Here is a 15,585-nt window from a genome sequence, read left to right on the forward strand (position 1 = left end):
TCAAATGGTTCTGTCCAGCCTTGGAGTCACTCCATGCCTTGGAAGAGTGTTTTGCATCTACGCCGATTCTCAAAAAGCCTGAAGTCGCCCAGTCATTTATTGTAGAAGTTGACAAGTCTGAAGTGAGGGTGGTGTCTGTATTGTTGCAGGGTGAATCTCCTGGCAAATAGTGTCGGTGTGCATATCTTTCTAAAAAACTGGCATCAGCTGAGATAAGCAATGACATTGGTAACAAGGAGCTCTTGGCAATCAGGTGGGCTTTTGAAGAGTGGCATCATTTTCTGGAGTGGGCAATTCTTCCAGTTGTGGTAATCACGGATCTTAAAAATCTTGTATATGTAGAGTCTGCCAAATGTCTAACACCTAGATAGGCAAGATGGGTGTTATTCTTCACCACATATAACTTTTTTGCTATATATAAACAAGGGAACAGGAACATTATGGCGGATGCCTTATCTGGTTGTGTTTTTGGGGATAGAGATCATTATGAACCAGTTCCTGTACTACAAAAAGGGAAGGTTATTGCATGTATATGCTTCGATCTTGAAAAGCAGGTTGTAGAGGCTCAGGAGGATGCCTCTGCTGTCTGTCAACTAGGTAAATGGTTTGTACCTGTGAATATCCGTCTTAGAGCTCTTAGCGATCATCATGATTTGGTCTTGGCTGGATATCCTAATAGTAAAGCCACTACAGATCTTCTTACTCTGCGTTTTTGGTGGTCATGGTTGTATGTAGCCACCAGCAGTATTTGTAAGTGTTCTAAGACCTCTCATACTCGTCCTTTTGGGTATCTCCAACCATTGGCGATTCACAATAGACCTTGGACTCATTTATCAGTAGATTTCATAAATGATCTACCCACGTCAGCAGTTAATAGTGTAATTTTGGTGAAAGACAGATTCAGTAAGATGTGAAATTTCATTGCACTACCTTCTTTACCTAATGCCAATGCCTTGGGGCAAATTTTCGTCAAAGAGATCATGTAATTATATGGAACTCCTACTGATATTCTTTCCAATCAAGCCGTGCAATTTTAAAATTTTGGAAGGCGCTTTGCGCTAGTTTGGGGATCCATCTGTCATTTTCATCAGCATTTCATCCTCAGTCTAATGAGAAAACTAAATAATATGTTAACCAGAATATTAAGAGTTACCTTGTGTGTTTTGTGTCAGGAAGATTGGGTTACATCATTACTTCTAGCTGAATTCGTGGTGAATAACCTTTGTCATATATGTCCCCGTTCTTCAGGGCATACGGGTTTCATCCTTATTTCAGCTTGATTAATAGGAATGGTTTTTCAGGAATACCTACTATGTCTGTGTGACAAGGAGTTCTTAATAATTTGAAGAACATGGGGTCCAAATATAAGAGTGTGGCTGATTGGAGACGTTTGGTGAGTCTGATCTGTGTGTTAGTGATTTGGTATTGTTGTCCTCAGGGAATAATACATTCAAGGATTCCCTCTTGAAAATTGGGTCCCAGATTCATTTATCCTTATAAATTTGTGGGCGTTGTCAATCCTGCAGCATTCTACCTTGCTTTGCTGCCCACCGTTAGGATTCATAATGTGTCCCATCGGTTTCTACTCAAAAATATGTTGCATCCACTGTGCTGTAACTACTACCGCCATCTCTGGTCATTGTTGATTGAAATTTTGAATTTCAGATAGCAAAGATCGTTTATTAGTCTCAGCTTGTTTCACCTGTAGCATCAGTATCAGGTATCCTGGAAGGGTTGTGGTCCTGATGGGAGGATGTGGGTACCAGCATCTGATGTCCATGCGGTCAGATTAATCCAGTCTTTTGACGTAGCACACCCTGATAAACCCAGCCCTGATGTTCCAGAGGTCCCTCGTCAATGGAGAAGCCAGACGACAAGACTGTCTGATTTCTCATACTCCTACACTCAATAGAAGCACTTCACCTTCATACCCATCCCACCTTCTCCCCAACCTCATCACCACTCTTATCCCATCCCTAACCCACCTCTTCAACCTATCACTAACCTCTGGTACCTTCCCTTCTGCTTTTGAACATGCCACAATCACGCCTATCCTTAAAAAGCCAATCCTTGATCCAACTGCTATATCCAGTTATCGCCCATTATTGCTGCTCCCATTTGCTTCCAAATGCCTGGAGCAGAATATCCACGCTGAAACTTTCCTCCCACCTCTCATCTAACTTGCTCTTTGACAATCTACAATCTGGTTTCTGCCCCATCACTCAACTGAGACAGCCCTGACTAAAATTACTAACGACCTACTTACAGCCAAAGCTAATGGACAATACTCTATACTTCAACTCCTAGACCTGTCCTCTGCTTTCGACACAGTTGACCACTGCCTCCTACTAGAGATCCTCTCCTCCTTTAGCATCAAAGACCTCGCCCTATCCTGGATCTCCTCATACCTTTCCAACCACACATTCAGTGTCTCCCACTCAAACACTACCTCCTCATCCCACCATCTCTCTATTGGAGTCCCCAAGGCTCTGTTCTTACTCTTCTTAATCTATACACTTGGCCTGGGACAACTCAAAGTCCCATGGATTGCAGTACCACATTTATGCTGATATACAAAAAAACCCTGTTTGGGAGAGAAGAACAGACAAATTGTGGCGCCCTAAGTGCGTAAACACTATATTATAGTCCTTAAATGGTGCACAATTTTATGCACTCACCTGATAAAAGACTGAAAGGGCTTTAGATTGTGTATTCTCAAAATTCCCTCTGGTGTATTTTCCAATAGACAGGGCTTGCAGCTTGCCTCGGGTGGATCCAAGTGAAAGAGCCAGAGTCAGGCTCACACAGGATGAGTAAATCAAGAAAAGCACATCCAGCCCATGAATGGCAGCTCTTCCCAGGACTCACATCCAAAGATGGGCTGGATGTGCTTTTCTTGATTTACATTTATGCTGATGACACTCAGATCTATGTCTCTGGCCCAGACGTCACCTCTTTGGTGCCCAGAATCCTGGAAAAAAATTAACACTGTTGCATGAGGTATCAGGGACCCCAAAAAAGAAGTCTTACACTGCTCCCTTAACCACCAGTTTTTTATTTAAACTTCAATTCAAAGCTTTAAATGCTATCCTAGACCATGATACCTCTTGCATGGCACATAACTGTGCTGTGCCATTAACAAATTTCTACTGTGGGTCAATTGATGCCACTTTTCATGTTGTATGCCCATAATTTTATCTGATTAGGAAGCTTTTTGGCACCCCTTAAGGTGTTGTGCATAAGTTTGGTTTGGCCTCCCATTGAACTTATTGAGGTTTGGGTATGTTTGTCAAACCATTCAGAGATCATGTTCGGCCAACGTTGGGACGTTTGGCGAACCAAATCTTTAATGTTTCACTCATCTCTAGTCATCAGTCCTCCAAAAGTCAGTAAGTTATCCCTTATCATTGGGATTGGAGATAACTTGATTTTTTGGGGGAATAACCTTTTATCAGATACCCATTGTATCTATTGTATCTAATGGGATTTGGGTAGGTTCGGGGGACATTGGGATGTTTGGAGAACCAAAACAAACTTTGAAAGGTGTGCTCATTTCTAGTGGTCAGTGCTTGGATCATCATAGATCAGCGCTTCCCAGTGTGACATAGTTTCCATGGTAGAGTTGTTTTACTTTTCCAGAGTAACTTGGTAACTCTCTCTCCTGTAGATTGTAATTGATTATGATCAGTAGGGTCCTCTCTCTCTCCTGTACAGTGTAAGCTTTTATGATCAGCATGTTCTCGCTCTCACATCTGTAAAATGTAAGCTCTTATGGTCAGTGGAATCTTTTCTCTCTTTTACACCTGTAAAGTTTAAGCTCTGATGGACAGCTGGGCTCTGCGTCTTTTCTCTCGACTCTCCCACATATTTTTTTCCAAGCAATTACAAGTATTGTCATACTGAGGTTTCCAAAAATGTACTCATTGCAAATCTAGTTTTTTGGGAAAATTCAGCAAGGATTGTGAGTTTCAATCTCATATGATCTTTTCATCTCTAATGTCTATTGATCCTGTGATTTCCATGATTCTATGACTTTTCCTTCTTAGTATTGCAATTTGACTGTTGAGAAGTGATAATTTATTTGAACATATTTGTGTGTGTCCTTATATTATTATTAAGTTGATTAAAATTGAATTTGTATCATGAGTTATGCAAATCATTTGTAAATGCTTAATGACCTTTTCATGAACAACTATGCATTGCATAGTTATTATTAAAAATAATTCATGGGTAAATATTTATTTTCATAATAAAGGTTATCTGTTTATGTGTGTTTGTAGAGATTATTAAAAATGTAAATTCAATTTTGGCAGCAAGAACAAGAGAACAAAATCATGTTTATGGAATGACATAATTTAGCTCATTATGCACTTAATGACATATACCACAGTAAGACAAATTTATCATAAATGCTTGAGATATCAAGCAGTCTGGGACAAATGGTTAAAACAGGTATCAACTTCCCCTTTGACCCCAACACAAGTTTCACCCAATAACTTTTGATAGGAGTACTGAGCTGTATACACAACACCTTCTTAATTGCTTAACAAGTCTGCATTTAAGTCTCAGTGTAACTCGCATCAAGGCAGATCAAATTAAATAATAAAAATAATAGAATGTAGCTATTAATTCATTGTCAGCATTTTCACTTTAGCCCTGAACTTGTCATGTAAAAAAGCAAAGTTTGATATTCCTCTTAATAATAGTGCACAACTCATCTTTAATAAATCTTCATTACTGACATTTAAATTTATAATTACATTTGTTCAGCATTTTACTAATTAGGGCCTAATTACTGATCCCAATAGTCAAAATATGTTTAATAAATACTTAAGCTATTTGCTTAGTAAGTAATTTACAATATTCAGAATATAAATGAGTAAATACTATCGAAAAGAAAGCAACTAAAACCTACAAGAACAAAAAAACTACAAATATCAAGAACCTTGCTATTATAAGCATGAAGTACATACCCAGGCTCTTTCTAAACTTTTCAGTTTGCCATTGTTTTATGTTTATTCAAGTACAGTTGCCATTAGGGGCATAACTAGTGTCCTTTTGGCCTCAAGGCTGATGTTTTATTTGCCACCTATCTTTCTAACCAGCGTGTTGGTCAAATTTACAGGCTCATGAAATGTTGCTAATGTCTAAAATATGATGAAAAAATTGGAACCGACATCCAACATTACCGCAGATATCATGCAAAGCTTTCCCAACCAATGATTCAATGGTTTCCAATAATAGAAGTAAAAAAGGAAAACAGCACAAAAAAATTGAAAAAAGTGGACTTTAACCCCTTTACCCCCGAGGGTTATTTGCACGTTAATGACCGGACCAATTTTTACATTTCTGACCACTCTCCCTTTATGAGGTTATAACTCCGGAACGCTTCAACGGATCCTGATGATTCTTACAATTTTTTCTCGTGACATATTGTACTTCACGATAGTTGTAAAATTTCTTCAATATTACTTGCATTTATTTATGTAAAAAATGGAAACTTGGCAAAAATTTGTAAAATTTTGCAATTTTCAAACTTTGAATTTTTATGCCCATAAAATAGAGAAATATGTCACACAAAATAGTTAATAAATAACATTTACCACATGTCTACTTAACATCAGCACAATTTTGGAACCACATTTTTTTTCGTTAGAAAGTAATAAGGGTTAAAAGTTAACCAGTGATTTCTCATTTTTACAACAAAATTTACAAAACAATTTATTTTAGGGACCAATTCGCATTTGAAGTCACTTTAAGGGGTCTATATAGGTCAAAATACCCAAAAGTGACACCATACTAAAAACTGCACCCCTCAAGGTACTCAAAACCACATTCAAGAAGTTTATTAACCCTTCATGTGTTTCATAGGAGCAGAAGCAACATGAAAGGAAAAAATGAACATTTATCTTTTTAGTCACAAAAATTATATTACAGCAACAATTTTTTTATTTTCCCAAAGGTAAAAGGAGAAAATGGACCACAAATGTTGTAGTACAATTTATCCTGAGTACGCTGATACCCCATATGTGGGGGAAAACTACTGTTTGGGCGCATGGCAGGGCTCAGAAGGGAAGGAGCACCGTTTGACTTTTTCAAGCTAAAATTAGCTGGAATTGAGATTGGACGCCATGTCGAGTTTGGCGAGCCCCTGATGTGCCTAAACAGTGGAAACCCCCCACATGTGACCCCATTTTGGAAACTAGACCCCCTAAGGAACTTATCTAGAAGTGCGGTGAGCACTTTTATCCTCTAAGTTCTTCACAGAAGTTTATAACGCCCGGGCGTGAAAATAAAAAATCATATTTTTTCCACAAACATGATGGTTTAGTCCCCAATTTTTTATTTTCACAAGGGTAACGGAAGAAATTGGACCTAAAAGTTGTAGTCCAATTTGTTCTGAGAACTCCGATACCCCATATGTGGAGGGAACCACTGTTTGGGTGCATGGCAGGGCTCAGAAGGTAAGGAGCGCCGTTTAACTTTTTCAAGCTAAAATTAGCTGGAATTGAGATCGGACACCATGTCGCGTTTGGCGAGCGCCTGTTATGCCTAAACAGTGGAAACCCCCCACAAATTACCCCATTTTGGAAACTAGACCCCTTATGGAACTTATCTAGATGTGTCGTGAGCACTTTTATCCCCCAAGTGCTTCGCAGAAGTTTATAATGCCCGGGCATGAAAATAAAAAATCCTATTTTTTCCCACAGAAATGATATTTTAGTCCCCAATTTTTAATTTTCCCAAGAGTAACAGAAGAAATTGGACCCAAAAGTTGTTGTCCAATTTGTCCTGAGTACGCTGATACCCCACATGTGGGAGAAAACTACTGTTTGGGTACACTTCAGGGCTCGGAAGCGAAGTAGTAACAATTTGAAAAGCAGACTTTGATGGAATGGTTGAAGATACAAAAGAGCAGAGTGAGGTCAAAAATACTCTGTTGTGCTCTTTTGTGTCTTCAAGTTTTCTGGTGGTGTGAACAGGTTCCTACAGCACATGGATAGTCCTTCTCTGAACCCTGCTTATACAGGTACTATACAGATGATCAGGTTTTAAATACATCAGATAGGGATTCTATACATTAGTTAGGACTGCTCTATAAGGGTATACCTTGACGATTTGGTGGAGCAGCTTAGTATACATTTTTTTGCAAAAAAAAGTATCAACTAAATACCCTGTTTTCTTTACATCTTTTGACTATCACTTGCTGATTACTGTGATTTTTTTACAACAGAGTATTTTTGACCTCACTGTGCTCTTTTGTGTCTTCAAGATTTCTGGTGGTGTGAACAGGTTCCTACAGACTTGTTCAATGTGCAAGTGGCCCATGTGTTTCTGGTTCTATAATTGTTCTCTTGTTTCTACAAGACTGGGGAGTCCACCACTCCTCTGTGGGTCATTTGCATTTAAGCTGTTCCATCCTGCATGTCCACATGGATAGTCCTTCTCTGAACCCTGCTTATACAGGTACTATACAGATGATCAGGTTTTAAATACATCAGATAGGGATTCTATACTTTAGTTAGGACTGCTCTATAAGGGTATACCTTGACAATTTGGTGGAGCAGCTAAGTATACATTTTTTTGCAAAAAAACGTATCAACTAAATACCCTGTTTTCTTTACATCTTTTGACTAGCACTTGCTGATTACTGTGATTTTTTTACAACAGAGTATTTTTGACCTCACTGTGCTCTTTTGTGTCTTCAAGTTTTCTGGTGATGTGAACAGGTTCCTACAGACTTGTTCAATGTGCAAGTGGCCCATGTGTTTCTGGTTCTATAATTGTTCTCTTGTTTCTACAAGACTGGGGAGTCCACCACTCCTCTGTGGGTCATTTGCATTTAAGCTGTTCCATCCTGCATGTCCACATGTATAGTCCTTCTCTGAACCCTGCTTATACAGGTACTATACAGATGATCAGGTTTTAAATACATCAGATAGGGATTCTATACATTAGTTAGGACTGCTCTATAAGGGTATACCTTGACGATTTGGTGGAGCAGCTTAGTATACATTTTTTTGCAAAAAAAGTATCAACTAAATACCCTGTTTTCTTTACATCTTTTGACTAGCACTTGCTGATTACTGTGATTTTTTTTACAACAGAGTATTTTTGACCTCACTGTGCTCTTTTGTGTCTTCAAGTTTTCTGGTGGTGTGAACAGGTTCCTACAGACTTGTTCAATGTGCAAGTGGCCCATGTGTTTCTGGTTATTTGATGGAATGGTACGCGGGCATCATGTTCCGTTTGCAGAGACCCTGATGTGCCTGAACAGTAGAAATCCCCCACAAGGGACCCCATTTTGGAAACTAGACCTAATTGGGAACTTATCTAGGTGTGTGGTGAGAATTTTGAACCCCCAAGTGTTTCACTTAAATTTATAACACCCGGGCCTGAAAATAAAAAATCGTATTTTTTCCAACAAAAAAAATCTTTTAGTCCCCAATTTTTAATTTTCCCAAGGGTAACAGGAGAAATTGGACCCAAAAAGTTGTTGTCCAATTTGTCCTGAGTATGCTGATACCCCACATGTGGAAAAAATACCGTTTGGGCCCACGTCAAAGTTTGGAAGGGAAGTGGTGATGTTTTGGAATGCACTTTGATGGAATGGTCTGCAGGCGTCATGTTCCGTTTGCAGAGCCACTGATGGGCCTAAACAATAAAAAAAAACACAAGTGACATTTCTTAAACTAGACCCAGAATGAACTTACATAGATGTGCCCCTTTTTGGAACTAATCTACTGTTTCCTGTTAAGTAAATTAGTAGTGCATGGAGGTGTGGTACAATTTGAAGCAATCCTTCATACACAGGCCAGGTTTTTCGGGGCAGGTGTCGCATTGATAAATGGTGTCCTTTCGTATTCCCCTTTTGTAACACACTCGGTACCTTTTTTGCGACTTACCTCTTTTTCCAGTTTGCGGGACCTCACCTGGGAAATGCTCACCTGGTACGATACAAGCACCCTCAGTTCCAGAAGTACTGGGGCCCGCTCCTTCCCTCATGCCAAATATCAGGGCCTTAACCACTACCTCCTGGAACTGAAGGTTCAACGTATCGGTGTGGCGTGCACATCGTGACAGCATTGCCATTTGTACGATGTACACGGACAGCTTTTTGTAGCACACCTTGGCCTTTTTCAAGGCACTGTACGGTTGGAGGAGTTGATCAGAGAGATCAATACCCCCTATGTTTTTGTTGTACCCCAGTACCCAGTCCGGTTTGCTGACCTGTGTAGAGGTACCCCGTACAGTGCTGAGGGCACTGCCATCACCGTGTATGGTGGTCAAAAAAAGGACATCCCTCTTGTCCTTGTACTTGACCACCAGCAGGTGGTCGCTACATTGGGCTCTGCTGTCACCCCTTCTGAGCATCTGCCCAAGTAGAGTTTTTGGGAGGCCTCTCTGATTCTTGCAGACAGTACCGCAGGCTGCGGTACCTCGCGCAGAGAGGTATTTGTAGAGTGGGATGCTGGAATAAAAGTTATCGGTGTAGAGGTGGTAACCTTTATCCAGCAGTGGGTGCACCAAATCCCACACAATTTTCCCACTCACACCTAGGATAGACGGACACTCAGGCAGTTCAATCCTGGTGTCCTTCCCTTTGTAGACTCTAAAGCTGTAGGTGTACCCTGAGGTACTCTCACACAGCTTGTAGAGTTTGATTCCGTACCTGGCCCTCTTGCTGGGCAGGTATTGACGGAATCTGAGCCGCCCCTTAAAATGAACCAAGGACTCATCCACGCAGATGTCTCTTTTGGGCACGTACACTTCACCAAGCTAAAATTTTTTTATCTGAATAATGCAGGAACTTATGGACGACCTCAAAACGCGTCCGGACCATGACCATTCGGAACACTGGAGTGTTGTTTAAAATATCAACACTCCAATATTGCTGAATTTCTGGCTTCTTCAGGAGCCCCATAAGAAGGACCAGGCCCCAAAACTGCATCATTTCAACTGCGTCTACAGGAGACCAGTTAGAATATGATGAACCGGTGTTTTGCTCCAAAAATTGACGAGCATACAAATGAGTTTGCTCCACCATTAGGTTAACAAAATCCTGAGAGAAAAAGACTTTGAAAAAGTCTATTTCTGTGAGGCCGGTGGTGTCAAACCTGATTCCTGATTCTGCCACAAAATCAGGAATCAGTGGCTCGTAATTTTCGGGGGGCGAGGTCCATACGGGGTCCGAAGAGGGGCGCGCTGATTCATCTTCAGGAGTGGGCCCTGCTTTATCTTCATCTTCATGAATGATGGGCACAGCTTCTGTCCTGCGACATCTGTGTGGATGTTCCGCAGGGCCGGAGGAGGAAGATGAGGAGTGGGAAGATGATGAGGAAGAATTGGAAAAATAAAGAAAAGTGGGATTCTCTCCCTTGCTATCAGTGTCGGAGGCAAGGAAAGAATATGCTCCCTCCACTGAATAGCGCTGTTGGGACGAACGGGACGAGCGGGACATTTTTTTGTGAGTATGGTGCTTGGGTGTACTTTATTGGTAACTATTTGTACGTGTGGGGGGGATAGTGTTTGGTGCAAACTATTCTGAAAAGAAAAAGCTAAAGGAAAAAAAAGCAAATAGGGAGAAAAAAATACCTGTGAAAGGAAAAGTCTAAAACAGCAGGCCCTAGCTCTGATAAGTGAACCGCGTCACTTATCAAAGTTCGGCGGCTGCTGGGTGAGCGCACGGGGATGGGAAAAAAAAGAAAAGGGAAGGCACGGATTAGATGCGGCGGCTGGGTGAGCGCACTGGGATGGGAAAAAAAAGAAAAGGTAAGGCACGGATTAGACGCGGCAGCTGGGTGAGCGCACGGGGATGGAAAAAAAGAAAAGGAAAGGCAAGGATTAGACGCGGCGGCTGGGTGAGCGCACAGGGATGGGAAAAAAAGAAAAGGGAAGGCACGGATTAGACGCGGCGGCTGGGTGAGCGCACGCGGAAGGGAAAAAATGAAAAGGGAAGGCACGGATTAGACGCGGCAGCTGGGTGAGCGCACAGGGATAGGGAAAAAAAAGAAAAGGGAAGGCACGGATTAGATGCGGCAGCTAGGTGAGCGCATGGGGATGGGGAAAAAAAGGGAAGGCACGGATTAGACATGGTGGCTGGGTGAGCGCATGGGGATGGGAAAAAAAACTAAAAGGGAAGGCATGGATTAGACTCGGCGCCTGGGTGAGCGCACGGGAATGGGAAAAAAAAGAAAAGGGAAGGCACGGATTAGATGCGGCAGCTGGGTGAGCGCACGGGGATGGGGAAAAAAATGAAAAGGGAAGGCACGGATTAGACGCGGAGGCTGGGTGAGCGCACAGGGATGGGAAAAAAAGAAAAGGGAAGGCACGGATTAGATGCGGCGGCTGTGTGAGCGCACGGGATGGAAAAAAAAAGAAAAGGGAAGGCACGGATTAGACACGGCGGCTGGGTGAGCGCACAGGGATAGGGAAAAAAAGAAAAGGGAAGGCACGGATTAGACACGGCAGCTGGGTGAGCGCACGGGGATGGGGAAAAAAAAAGAAAAGGGAAGGCACGGATTAGATGCTGCGGCTGGGTGAGCGCACGGGGATGGGGAAAAAAAGTAAAAGGGAAGGCACGGATTAGACACGGCGGCTGGGTGAGCACACGGGGATGGGGATAAAAAGAAAAGGGAAGGCACGGATTACACGCGGCGGCTGGGTGAGCGCACGGGGATGGGAAAAAAAAGAAAAGGGATGGCACGGATTAGACGTGGCAGCTGGATGAGCGCACGGTGTTGTGAATTCTGTTTGTGGGCTCCCTCTGGTGGCTACTGGTGGTACTGGCTGACTTCTGTCTGTTATCTCCAGTGCACCTGTTCCCATCAGGAAATGGGAGTTTTCTATATAGTCTGGCTTCTCAGTCATTTACTTGCCGGCTATCAATGTTACCAGAGCTCCTCTGTTACTTGCTACCTGCTCCAAGGTCTGCTGATTCAGATAAGTTGGATCATCTGTATCTTTTGTGAATTTTTGTCCAGCGTGCTTTTATTTGAATCTTGCTGCTGGAAGCTCTAGTGAACTGAAATGACCACTCCGGTGTCATGAGTTGATACCGGAGTTAAAGTTATTTCAGGATGGTATTTTGTAGGGTTTTGAGTTGACCGCGAAGTCCACTTTTGTATTTTCTGCTTTCTAGTTAGTGGGCCTCTCTTTGCTGAACCTGTATTCATACTACGTATGTGTTTTCTTCTTAACTAACCGTCATTATATGTTGGGGGCTACTATCACTTTGGGGTTTTCTCTGGAGGCAAGCCAGGTCTGTGTTTCCTCTAATAGGGGTAGCTAGCTCTCCGGCTGGTGCGAGACGTCTAGGGATAAAACGCAGGCACGTTCCCCGGCTATTGGTAGTTGCGTGTGAGGTTCAGCATCGCGGTCAGCTTAGATTCCATCTTCCTAGAGCTAGTCCTGTTTTTGCCTATGTCCCTGCCATTGGGAACCATGACAGTATAGCCGGCCTAACTGTGTTCAAAGTATTGGCTGAAGAAGGAGAGAAAAGAAGTTTCTGATACCTTTTTTTTTTTTTTTTTTTTTTACTCTGAAGTCTGTCTAGCCATAATTGCAGTCTGCTGCTTTTCCCTCCTCTTAATCCCTGAATGGTTCAGATCTCAGCTGCTGAGAAATGGATATCCAGAGTTTAGCTTCAAATCTGAATAATCTTGCTTCTAAGGTTCAAAATATACAAGATTTTGTTATACATGCTCCTATGTCCGAACCTAAAATTCCTATACCAGAGTTTTTTTTTGGAGATAGATCTCGTTTTTTGAATTTTAAGCACAATTGTAAATTGTATCTTTCTCTGAGATCTCACTCCGCTGGAAACCCCGCTCAGCAGGTTAAGATTGTTATTTCCTTGCTGCGGGGTGACCCCCAGAATTGGGCATTTGCATTGGCGCCAGGGGATCCTGCGCTGCTCAGTGTGGATGCGTTTTTTCTGGCGCTGGGGTTGCTCTATGAGGAACCTAATTTGGAGATTCAGGCTGAAAAAGCCTTGATAGCCCTCTCCCAAGGGCATGATGAAGCTGAAATATATTGTCAAAAATTTCGAAAATGGTCTGTGCTTACTCAGTGGAATGAGTGCGCCCTGGCGGCGAATTTCAGAGAGGGTCTCTCTGACGCCGTTAAAGATGTCATGGTGGGGTTTCCTACGCCCACAGGTCTGAATGAGTCCATGACAATGGCTATTCAGATTGACCGGCGTTTACGGGAGTGCAAACCTGTGCACCATTTGGCGGTGTCTTCTGAGCAGGCACCCGGAGAATATGCAATGTGATAGAATTCTGTCCAGAAGTGAGCGGCAGAATTATAGGCGTAGAAATGGGTTGTGCTTCTATTGTGGCGATTCTGCTCATGTTATATCAGCATGCTCTAAACGCACAAAAAAGGTTGATAAGTCTTTTGCAGTTAGCACTTTGCAGTCTAAGTTTATTTTGTCTGTGACTTTGATTTGTTCGTTATCATCTATTACCGTGAATGCCTATGTGGACTCTGGCGCCTCCCTGAGTCTTATGGATTGGTCCTTTGCCAGGCGCTGTGGGTTTAGTCTAGAGTCTCTGGAAGTCCCCATTCCTTTGAAGGGTATTGATTCCACACCATTGGCTAGGAATAAACCTCAATACTGGACACAATTGACTATGTGTATGACTCCAGACCATCAGGAGGTGATTCGATTCCTTGTGTTGCATAACTTGCATGATATTTTAGTGCTTGGATTGCCATGGTTACAAACTCATAACCCAGTTCTTGACTGGAAAACAATGTCCGTATTAAGCTGGGGATGTCAGGGGGCTCATGGGGAAGTACCTTTGGTTTCCATTGCTTCATCTACCCCCTCTGAGGTTCCGGCATTTTTGTCTGACTACTGTGATGTTTTTGAGGAGCCTAAACTTAGTTCGCTCCCTCTTCACAGGGATTGCGATTGTGCTATAGATTTGATTCCTGGCAGCAAATTTCCTAAGGGTCGTTTGTTCAATCTGTCTGTGCCAGAGCATGCTGCTATGCGAGAGTATATTAAGGAGTCCTTGTTGCGGAGGTACGAGGTGCCGGTTGTTCCTTCTGTTGAGCCTCCTGCTCCTGTGCTGGTGCAGGGTGAATTGGAGTATGTTGTGGAGAAAATTTTGGACTCTCGCGTTTCCAGACGGAGACTTCAATATTTGGTTAAATGGAAGGGATACGGTCAGGAAGATAATTCTTGGGTGACTGCCTCTGATGTTCATGCCTCTGATTTGGTTCGCGCCTTTCATAGGGCTCATCCAGATCGCCCTGGTGGTTCTCATGAGGGTTCGGTGCCCCCTCCTCAAGGGGGGGGTACTGTTGTGAATTCTGTTTGTGGGCTCCCTCTGGTGGCTACTGGTGGTACTGGCTGACTTCTGTCTGTTATCTCCAGTGCACCTGTTCCCATCAGGAAATGGGAGTTTTCTATATAGTCTGGCTTCTCAGTCATTTACTTGCCGGCTATCAATGTTACCAGAGCTCCTCTGTTACTTGCTACCTGCTCCAAGGTCTGCTGATTCAGATAAGTTGGATCATCTGTATCTTTTGTGAATTTTTGTCCAGCGTGCTTTTATTTGAATCTTGCTGCTGGAAGCTCTAGTGAACTGAAATGACCACTCCGGTGTCATGAGTTGATACCGGAGTTAAAGTTATTTCAGGATGGTATTTTGTAGGGTTTTGAGTTGACCGCGAAGTCCACTTTTGTATTTTCTGCTTTCTAGTTAGTGGGCCTCTCTTTGCTGAACCTGTATTCATACTACGTATGTGTTTTCTTCTTAACTAACCGTCATTATATGTTGGGGGCTACTATCACTTTGGGGTTTTCTCTGGAGGCAAGCCAGGTCTGTGTTTCCTCTAATAGGGGTAGCTAGATCTCCGGCTGGTGCGAGACGTCTAGGGATAAAACGCAGGCACGTTCCCCGGCTATTGGTAGTTGCGTGTGAGGTTCAGCATCGCGGTCAGCTTAGATTCCATCTTCCTAGAGCTAGTCCTGTTTTTGCCTATGTCCCTGCCATTGGGAACCATGACAGCACGGGGATGGAAAATAAAAGAAAAGGGAAGGCACGGATTAAACACAGCGGGTGGGTGAGCGCACAGGGATGGGGGAAAAAAAAGAAAAGGGAAGGCACAGATTAGACGCGGCGGCTGGGTGAGCGCACGGGGATGGGGAAAAAAAAGAAAAGGGAAGGCACGGATTAGACACGGCGGCTGGGTGAGCGCACGGGGATGGGAAAAGAAATAACTGAAAAGAGAAGGCACGGATTAGACGTGGCGGCTGGGTGAGCGCATGGGGATGGGGAAAAAAAAAGAAAAGGGAAGGCACGGATTAGACACGGCGGCTGGGTGAGCGCACAGGAATGGGAAAAAAAAGAAAAGGGAAGGCACAGATTAGACGCGGCGGCTGGGTGAGCGCACGGGGATGGGGAAAAAAAAGAAAAGGGAAGGCACGGATTAGACGCGGCGGCTTGGTGAGCGCACGGGGATGGAAAAAAAAATGAAAAGGGGAGGCACGGATTAGACACGGTGGCTGGGTGAGCACACAGGGATGGGGAAAAAAAAGAAAAGGGAAGGCATGGATTAGACGCGGCA

The sequence above is a fragment of the Ranitomeya variabilis genome, chromosome 1 (genome assembly GCF_051348905.1).
Source record: "Ranitomeya variabilis isolate aRanVar5 chromosome 1, aRanVar5.hap1, whole genome shotgun sequence".
NCBI classification, from domain to species: Eukaryota; Metazoa; Chordata; class Amphibia; order Anura; family Dendrobatidae; genus Ranitomeya; species Ranitomeya variabilis.